A 7,884-nucleotide genomic window follows, 5' to 3' on the forward strand; every position below is an offset into this window, starting at 1 on the left:
TGAGGAAGAGGAGCGCAGGCTGCTGTGAGCCTGGGAAGCGGGGAACACTGGAGAGAATGGATGGGCCTTTTGAGAAGGCAGTGACCTGTGGGCATCGCCCTGGCAGGGGTTCCAGAGTGGGCACCAGGCGGGGTGAAGGGGAGGAGGGCGGGGTGTCCCACCTTGCGTGCGCAGCGACCGCCTTGGACTTTGCTTTGTGGGGACAAAGCCTGCACAAACGGCTTTACTGGAACGCTGGACATTTTCCCAGGGCAGGGACAGCGCCGCCCTCTGCCGCCTCCGCAGCGACCTTCCCCGACAGCCAGCCGGTCTGGCATCCGGGGTTCTCCGGGGAGAGCTGTGTGCAGAGGGGAGCAGCCTTTGGTTTCCTTCCCCTGGGTGCCCGCCTCAGTGACATGGGGTTCCCCACACACAAGGCACAGTGGGGAAGCGCCGGCGGTCATTGGGGTGCCATCTTCCTGCAGAGCAGCAGCTCTGCCCTCAGACAGTCTGTTTCCCTCTGAGGGTGCTCGTACGCCAGGGTCCCCGCGCCCCTGGGGTCCAGGCGGTGGCTCCGGGAGCCTGGGGAAGGAAAGGCTTTCGCAGGAGCTGCCTGAGACCCTGCAGCTCCTCCGCCCGCTTGGCCGGCCCAGGCGTGACGGTGGCCACCAGCCATCGGAGGGTTGAGAAAACAGTGACCCTGCTGAGAAAACGAATCTCCTGGTGCCGAACCCACCTGGGGCCCTTCGGGTTCCAGTGCCTGGTTCTCAGGACAAAAACGGAACGAAGCGCAAGCCTAGATTAAGCTGAGAGATGATGGGAATCCTTTTAAAGGACGACGGCTTGCGGAGCGGCTCTCGGCGCGCACCTCCAGAGAAGTTTGAAACGCCGAGTGCTGGTGTTACAACAAAGCTCCGCTCTCATCTGCACGTGTTAGGTGAGCATGTCTTCTCAGTTCATACACCTGTAAAATAACAACCCCAAACCCCTTTAACAGGTCCCAATCTAGCAATAAGTATGATGTTCTTCAGACGATAAAAAGGCCATTTGGAAAACTGAACCACATCTGTTTCATTAGATGATGGATTTCTAATGCAATTTTATTTTTATGCCTAATAGGTATATTTTAAAGTGTAGATAGAGTATTTATGCTGTTTTACTTTATTGTGCACTAGTGATAATTGTTGAAAAATTTAATCGAGAAGAAAATAATTTTAATAGAGTGTCTTATGATCACTGGATATAAAAAAGTAAATATTTTGTATCAATATTGTGTGTAGAGAAATGTGATAGGATGATAAATAGTAACACAATTTCAAGCATAAACATTTATTCCATTGGGATAACACTCTGGGAGAAGGGGAAATAGAAAAACAAGTTTAAGAGGCCAGAAAAAGAAATATATAAAACTTCTGCCTGTTAAAGACGAGCCTGTTCTTGAATTTTTAAGATGGTTGATGGTGGGTGTGAAATGACTTGCTATTTAGATTCCATTTGTTGCGTTTAAAGGGCTATAACAGTTGTCACTTTTAAATGTTAATATTTACAATAGGCCAGAATCTACATTCTCCTCCACTGTGAACCTGTGATAAAAACTCCTGATGTCCACTTACAGATTTGGGAGTTGTGTTTGCCTATGGGCCCCACCCCCGGCTGCACCTGGGCTCCAGCGAACTCCACTGGTTCCCAGTGTCCGCGCTCCAGGGGCTCCTGGTTTCCGAAGGCCTCTCCACGCAATGTCCTCTCCGGGAGCCCCGGGCCGGGGCCGCTCTCGCTCATTGGACTGAGAATCTGCAGGAAACGATGTCCACCTGGGGGTCTGGGGTGAGGGTCAGTGGTCTGAGGGGGAGCGCTGTCCCTCTGCAGGTGGCGACCAGGTGGCAGCCTGCCTGGCCAGGCCCCGTTCCCATCCCCCAGCCCCGATGACCCTCACCTGTGCTGTCCTCTGAGACCCCCCCCCCCCCACCTGCAGGCAGCAGGGCCATCGCCAGCGGGGAGAAGGAAAAAGGGCCGGATTTTGGTTTCTCACCTGCTGAAGCAAACTCCAGAAAATGGGCAGGCTTAGCTCCAGGGGCCTCTGGCTGCTGTGTCCGAGGCTGAGGCTGCTGCCTTCTGGGTCGGTGTCTGCCAGCTGGCCGGCGATGCTGGGGGCTTCCCACGCCCATGGCAGAGCACGCGTGGCGTCTTCTCACTTCCGCGCTAGCTGCTCGCGGTGGCTTCTCTTTCCACGTCCAGCCTCCTCTCTTAGAAGAGCTTCGCCCTGTCTAGAACACCTTAACTGATAGCAGCCTCCAGGGTGCAGTTTCCTAACGGGCTCACGCCCGTAGGACCAGGGCTGGGACCTGAGCTTGTTTTTGAGGGTGTTTTTGAGGGGCATGTGACTCAGTCCCCGACACAAGGTATAATGGCCTTTTTCAGGAAGGTGTTTGCAGCTGTGAAAGCAGAGGGCATTGCTGCCTGCTGACCTCCCGGGTATGGCAGTGCAGCGCTGGCACCATTTCCCTCTCCTCCTTGGTTCCCGGCTGGTGTGAGGATGCTGAGGAGGGTGTGTGACACCGCCAGGCCGCTGGCTCCAGGGAGGGGCTCCACCTCCACCCCGTTCCCGTCCGGGCCATGGTGGGCCCAGGGACCCATCCCAGGTGCAGCCACTGTGTCTCCTGACCCAGAGGGATGGCGGGGCCCAGGCTCCAGCCCCCAGCCAGTGCCAGCTGCCCGCCACCCGCCACCCAGGCTGACTCTACTGCATGTGGGGGAGGTGGGATTTGAGCCCCAGATCAAATGTTCCTTTCCTCACCCACCGCAAGCTGCGTGCAGTTGTGCTTTTAATTTTTATTTTTATTAAATGTTAACTTTTAGAATAGCTTTAGAATTACAGAAACGCTGCCATGATACAGAGGGTTCCAGTATTCCCACATCCTGCTTCCCCTTTGGTTAACACCTCACATTCCCGGCACAGTTGCCACGACTCATCACCGATATTGATGCATCGTTATTTGGTAAAGTCTAACCTTTCCTCCGATTTCCTCAGTTTTTGCCTGATGTCCTTTTTTCTCTCCAGGGACCCCATGCAGGACCCCACATTCCATGTAGCTGTCCGTGACCCTTGTCCCCTCTTGGCTCTGATGGTCTCTCTGTCTTTCCTTGGCTGTGGCGACCTTGGCCATTTTGAAGTGTGCCGTGTGGTCCGGCGATTCATGGAATGACCCTCCATCGTAGGTGTGACGTTTGCTCGTGATGTCCTCGGCCGTAGCGTGTTTCGGGGGAGACAACAGCCGGGAAGCACCGTTCTGTGACTTGCCGTCAAGGACCGACACTCTGGGCCTGGGGCAGGGCTGATGCCGGCGGGGGTGAGTGGACCCAGGCCTGCTTCCTCCACCGCAGAGCGTCCCTTTTCTGAGGGACAGAGCTGCAGGGTGACATTTTATTTGGGACCCCAAAGTATTGCTGCAGCAAAAGAAGCCAGAATGGAAGTAGCTCTGGTTTCGAGGGATGGTACAGGATTTTTATAGTCAGAGAAAGGAAACTCACTCGACTCCTATTGATGGGACCAGGATTTGTCAGTTGTAGGGGCGGGTTTAGGGTAGGGGGCTGTATGTGGTGTTTGGTCAAAGGAAACGAGATGGCAGCTTGACTGGCTGTGTGGGGATAGAGAAGAGGGTGGGCCACGGTGGCCCAGCAGGCAGAGTTCTCTCCTGCCATACCAGAGACCTGGATTCGATTCCCGGTGTCTGCCCATGTATGAAAAAAATCTCCGAAGGCTGTGTTTTGTTTTGTTTGCTTTTGGCTCTGAGGCAGCCCAGGCTCTCACAATACACATTGTTTTAGTTTCCCCCTTTCCGTGCTGTGCTGTGTTCGTCAGCAGAAGTCACATGTGCAGCCCATTTAAGCCATGCTCCACCCCCTCGGGGGACGGGGTTGATGTGACTTTTAACTTCAGGGTTCTCTATCCAAGACTGCTCGTGGCTTGAGCAGGGATGTTTGGGGGGTGGAGACCCCAGGCCGGACCCCCAGGACCCAGCCCACGCGCGGTGGTTTTGCCCCCATGAAGTAAACGTTTCCAATGGCTGCGGTAAACCCTGCCCTTCTCTACAAAGGATTTTCTTTGGGGTGAAATCAGGCAAATGCTTGGCTGCTGTCCTTTAGACCAAAGACTAAGGGAGCCTAGAGACCCCTCTGGTGCCTCGGTTGCTGCCCCCCCCCCCCCCCCCGAGAAGGCCCTTTTGTCGACGGCCGCTGCCCCTGCCCGCCGGGCTCCTGAGGGAACTGCCCACACAGCCTCTGGGTCCACACCCCGGGCCTCCGCAGAGCTGGCCATGCAGGGGCCCAGCACTGCAACTGGACGGCGAGGGCTCCCTGGGGCCGCTGCAGCTACACGGGGGGCTGAGCTGGGGGCAGCAGGAATGCGTCGCAGTCCTGGAGGTCAGGGGCCTGGAACGAGCAGAGGGGCATCCTTCCTTGCCTCTGCCCATTTCCTGGAGGGCTGCCTGCTGTCCTTGGACTTGGGGCTCTGTCCCCGTTGTCTCGTGGTCTCTTCCCCGTCTGTCCTCAGGTCTGTGCCCAAATTCCCCTTCCTAGAGGGACATCTGTCATGTTGCATGAGGCCCCTAGTCCACCCTCGCCGGTGCGGCTTCCTCATGACGAATCCCATCCTAAGACCCTGTCTACAAAGCTGTTCACACTCACAGGGCTTAGAACATCACCGTACTTTTTTGTGGGGGGGTGTAATTCATCCCATAATGGGGACCTGTTTTCTCCTTTGGGCTTCCAGCTCCTGCTGGCCCGAGCTGCATTCAGGCCTTCTTGGACCCTGGCACCTGTGTGAGCCTGAGGGCCTGGACCGGACCTGCTGCTCGGTTCTGACCTCGGGTGCCCAAACCCACCTCCTTTCTCCCCACCCCCCGCCCCCCATGCTCCCACATGGCTTCAGACCTCTTGTCCCCAGGCTGTGAGTTCCCACACCGCCCAGTACTGCCGGGTGCCTGGCCACCCCCCCCGCCCCGACCCCCAGCCTGGGTGGGCGTCCGCCTCACTGGGAGAAGCTGCAGGCCCAGACCCCGTGGGGCTGGTGAGCCACCCCAGCGCTCCTCTCCACAGCGGGACGCGCTGCAGCTTCTCCACATAACGTGTTCCTAATTCAGCAAGTGTCCTCTGTGCTCCCTGCTGCTCTTGACGTGGGCCGCTGCTTCGAGTTGCCGCCCGGCTGGCAGGAGCCCTTGGCTGTGTTCCTGGGGGAGAGGGCATCCCGCTCCATGGCCCCCCTGCGCGGCTGGCGGGCCCAATTCTGCGCAGCGACGCTGGCCCCGGGCCTGTCCTTCCTGGCCACGTGGGCCCCCCCCAGGTGGGAGCGGAGTGGCCTGCTCGCCCTGGGCGCATAGTGGGCCCCCTGGGGAGTGTCCCGGGTCACGCAGGCCACGCAGGTGTGTGTCCGCCTGGCTGCACCCCACCAATCAGCCACGGCTGGGAGGGGCGGCGGCCTCGGCACAGCGCAGAGGGCCAGGCAGGACACCACGGGCTGCACTGCCGTGAGAGGGGTGGACGTTCTTCCCCAGCATTTCAAGAATCCCCTTGAGGTAAAGCTCAGTTTGCCCTTACATGTGCGTGTGTGTGTAAAGCAAATAGGCAAAGAATCTCATCCTCCTAATCGAGTCTACAACATGACGTCTTTTCATAAAAGATAATGAAACCCTTAGAGCTGAGAGGACGCTGAGTTTGAAGGAGACACCCCATTCCGCAGACGTCCTTCCGGAAGGGTCTTCACAGCACCTCCCAGCCCCGCCGGCTGCACCCTGGTACTGTCAATCCTGACATCACTCTCCTGGGAGTCCAGCCCTGTTTTTGTTTCTGGGGCTTCAAGCCACCCCGAAGGGCCACAGCCACAGGTGATCCCAGCCCTGGCCACGGTTTCCCAGGTGACTTCGTCCAAAGTATCACGTTGGCTTGGAAATGGACGCTCTAGCAGGTCGCTGAAGACCCGCTGTCTCTCGGTTGCTTTAGTTCACGCTCATGCAAGTACGTGTGTGTGTGGGTGTGCGCCGGATGCTGGGGTATGGAAGGATGAGTCGCTGGTGAAAGGGTGTGCCGTCAGCCCCACACACGCAGCTGGGACACAGCGGTGAGAGCCCCGGCCGGCCCCTCCACAGGTAGCCAGAGGCAAATCAGCTGCATCCTGCTGGCCACAGAACCCTTCGCTGGGGTGCCCTGAAAACACTCAGAAATAATGGAACGAAGCTCCATTTTCTTTTCCTTATTCATTTTTTAAACATATGGACCGCTTTACGAATTTGCATGTCATCCTTGTGCAGGGGCCATGCTAACTTGCTCTGTATTGTTCCCGTCGTAGTAAATGTGCTGCCAAAGCGAGCACCCAGGCTCCATTTTGGTGCTGACTTTGAGATGAAGGATGGCCGTTTGTTTACTGCCCTACTTTACTTTCGCACTTTGCGTTGTAGCCTGAGCAAGCTTTGAAACGCCCCAAAACAGGTGGGCTGTGCACATCTTGCTATACACCAGCGCCACGCGCCGATGCCCCAGCTCTTTGTGGAGACAGGCCGTGCCCTGAGCTCAGCTGGAATTGTTTCCCAGCCCCATGGAAAGTGCAGCATAGTATTTTATGGTTATTAACCTCCTGTTACTAAGTTCTCGGTGCTGCTGCGCTACCAGCACGGCTCCTTACTTGTGAGTGTTAAGTGTTGTTCTCATCGAGAACCTCTCTTCCTTTTTAGGAGCGTGCTGGAATCTCATGCTGAAGCATCTGCGTGGGCCAAGGCGGCCCTTGGGGGATTCTGGACAAGCAGACCAGACTGCGATTTGTTGTGCCTGCGGAGGTGTGCCTCTAGAACATTTGTTGGCCCAAAGGCCGACGGCTCTGGAGTCCCCAGCAGAGACCCAGGAGCCAGCGCAGGGGGCCCCTCCAGGTGGGCAGGTGGTGTGAGTGAACAGAGGGGGCAGAAACCAGAGAGGACAGCAGCGGGGCCCTCCAGGTGGGCAGGTGGTGTGAGTGAATGGAGGGGGCAGAAACCAGAGAGGACAGCAGCGGGGCCCCTCCAGGTGGGCAGGTGGTGTGAGTGAACGGAGGGGGCAGAAACCAGAGAGGACAGCAGCGGGGGCAGAGGGGAGCGGCTGGGAGAAGCCGTGGGGGTGGAGGAAGGTGGACTCTCCCGACCCTGTGGGCCCATCCCCGGCATACATCCTCCACTCAGCGTGCTGCGTAAGATTCCTGCTTCCGCGCTCCTCCTGCACCCCCACGCAAACGGAAAATATTGGCAACCAGAGCATGTTTCCAGGCACCCTCCTTTCCCACAGCTGAAGCCCTGTTTAAAGTGTCCCACGACCATGCTGTCACTTTGGGGTAAAATACCTCCTAGACAGAACAGCCACTTCCAGCTCCCCATCCAAACTTCAGATTTTCTCTTGTGTTGACCTCTGGGAAATGGCTTTTCCTCTCTTGGTGTGGTCAAGGCCATTGGCGCCCGTATTTCTTTTTCTATTTTGATACCAGAAGGACTTCTTTCGTTTCCTGGTGACTAAGTTGTAAATCTTAGAATGTTCGCACAGCCTGGTGACCTCTCTTCTGCTTTGCAGTCAGGAGGCTGTGCAGAGCTTCAGAGAGAGCCAGCGCGGCTGGCACCCTGGAGGCATTTGAAGCAGAGCAGCTGAGTGCGATGGTGGAGCTGCGTCGCCAGCAGCATCCCATCCCTGGAAGGTGGCAAGGAGCGAGGCCAGCCCCGGCAGTGGGGCCATCCTGGCAGACGAAGAGGGCATTGTGCCGTGGAGCCTGGTGGGGGGGGGGGGGGTCTGTCAGCTGTGGGATCCCAAACACACTGGAGGGATGCTTCTTTGTGACCTGGTTCTCCCAGGATGAATAAATCAGAGATTCCTTCCCGTTGCCTCTTCTTTATCATGATG

General features: G+C 57.2%; 1 non-coding gene across 1 annotated transcript; it reads right to left on the bottom strand.

Moving 5' to 3' along the window:
• Positions 1 to 6,236: 6,236 nt before the first annotated feature.
• Positions 6,237 to 6,343, bottom strand: LOC143654656 (U6 spliceosomal RNA). Its single transcript, XR_013161859.1, has one exon. It is a non-coding gene; the product is annotated as a U6 spliceosomal RNA (small nuclear RNA).
• Positions 6,344 to 7,884: the final 1,541 nt, after the last annotated feature.

Source organism: Tamandua tetradactyla, chromosome 13, assembly GCF_023851605.1.
Source record: "Tamandua tetradactyla isolate mTamTet1 chromosome 13, mTamTet1.pri, whole genome shotgun sequence".
NCBI lineage: Eukaryota > Metazoa > Chordata > Mammalia > Pilosa > Myrmecophagidae > Tamandua > Tamandua tetradactyla.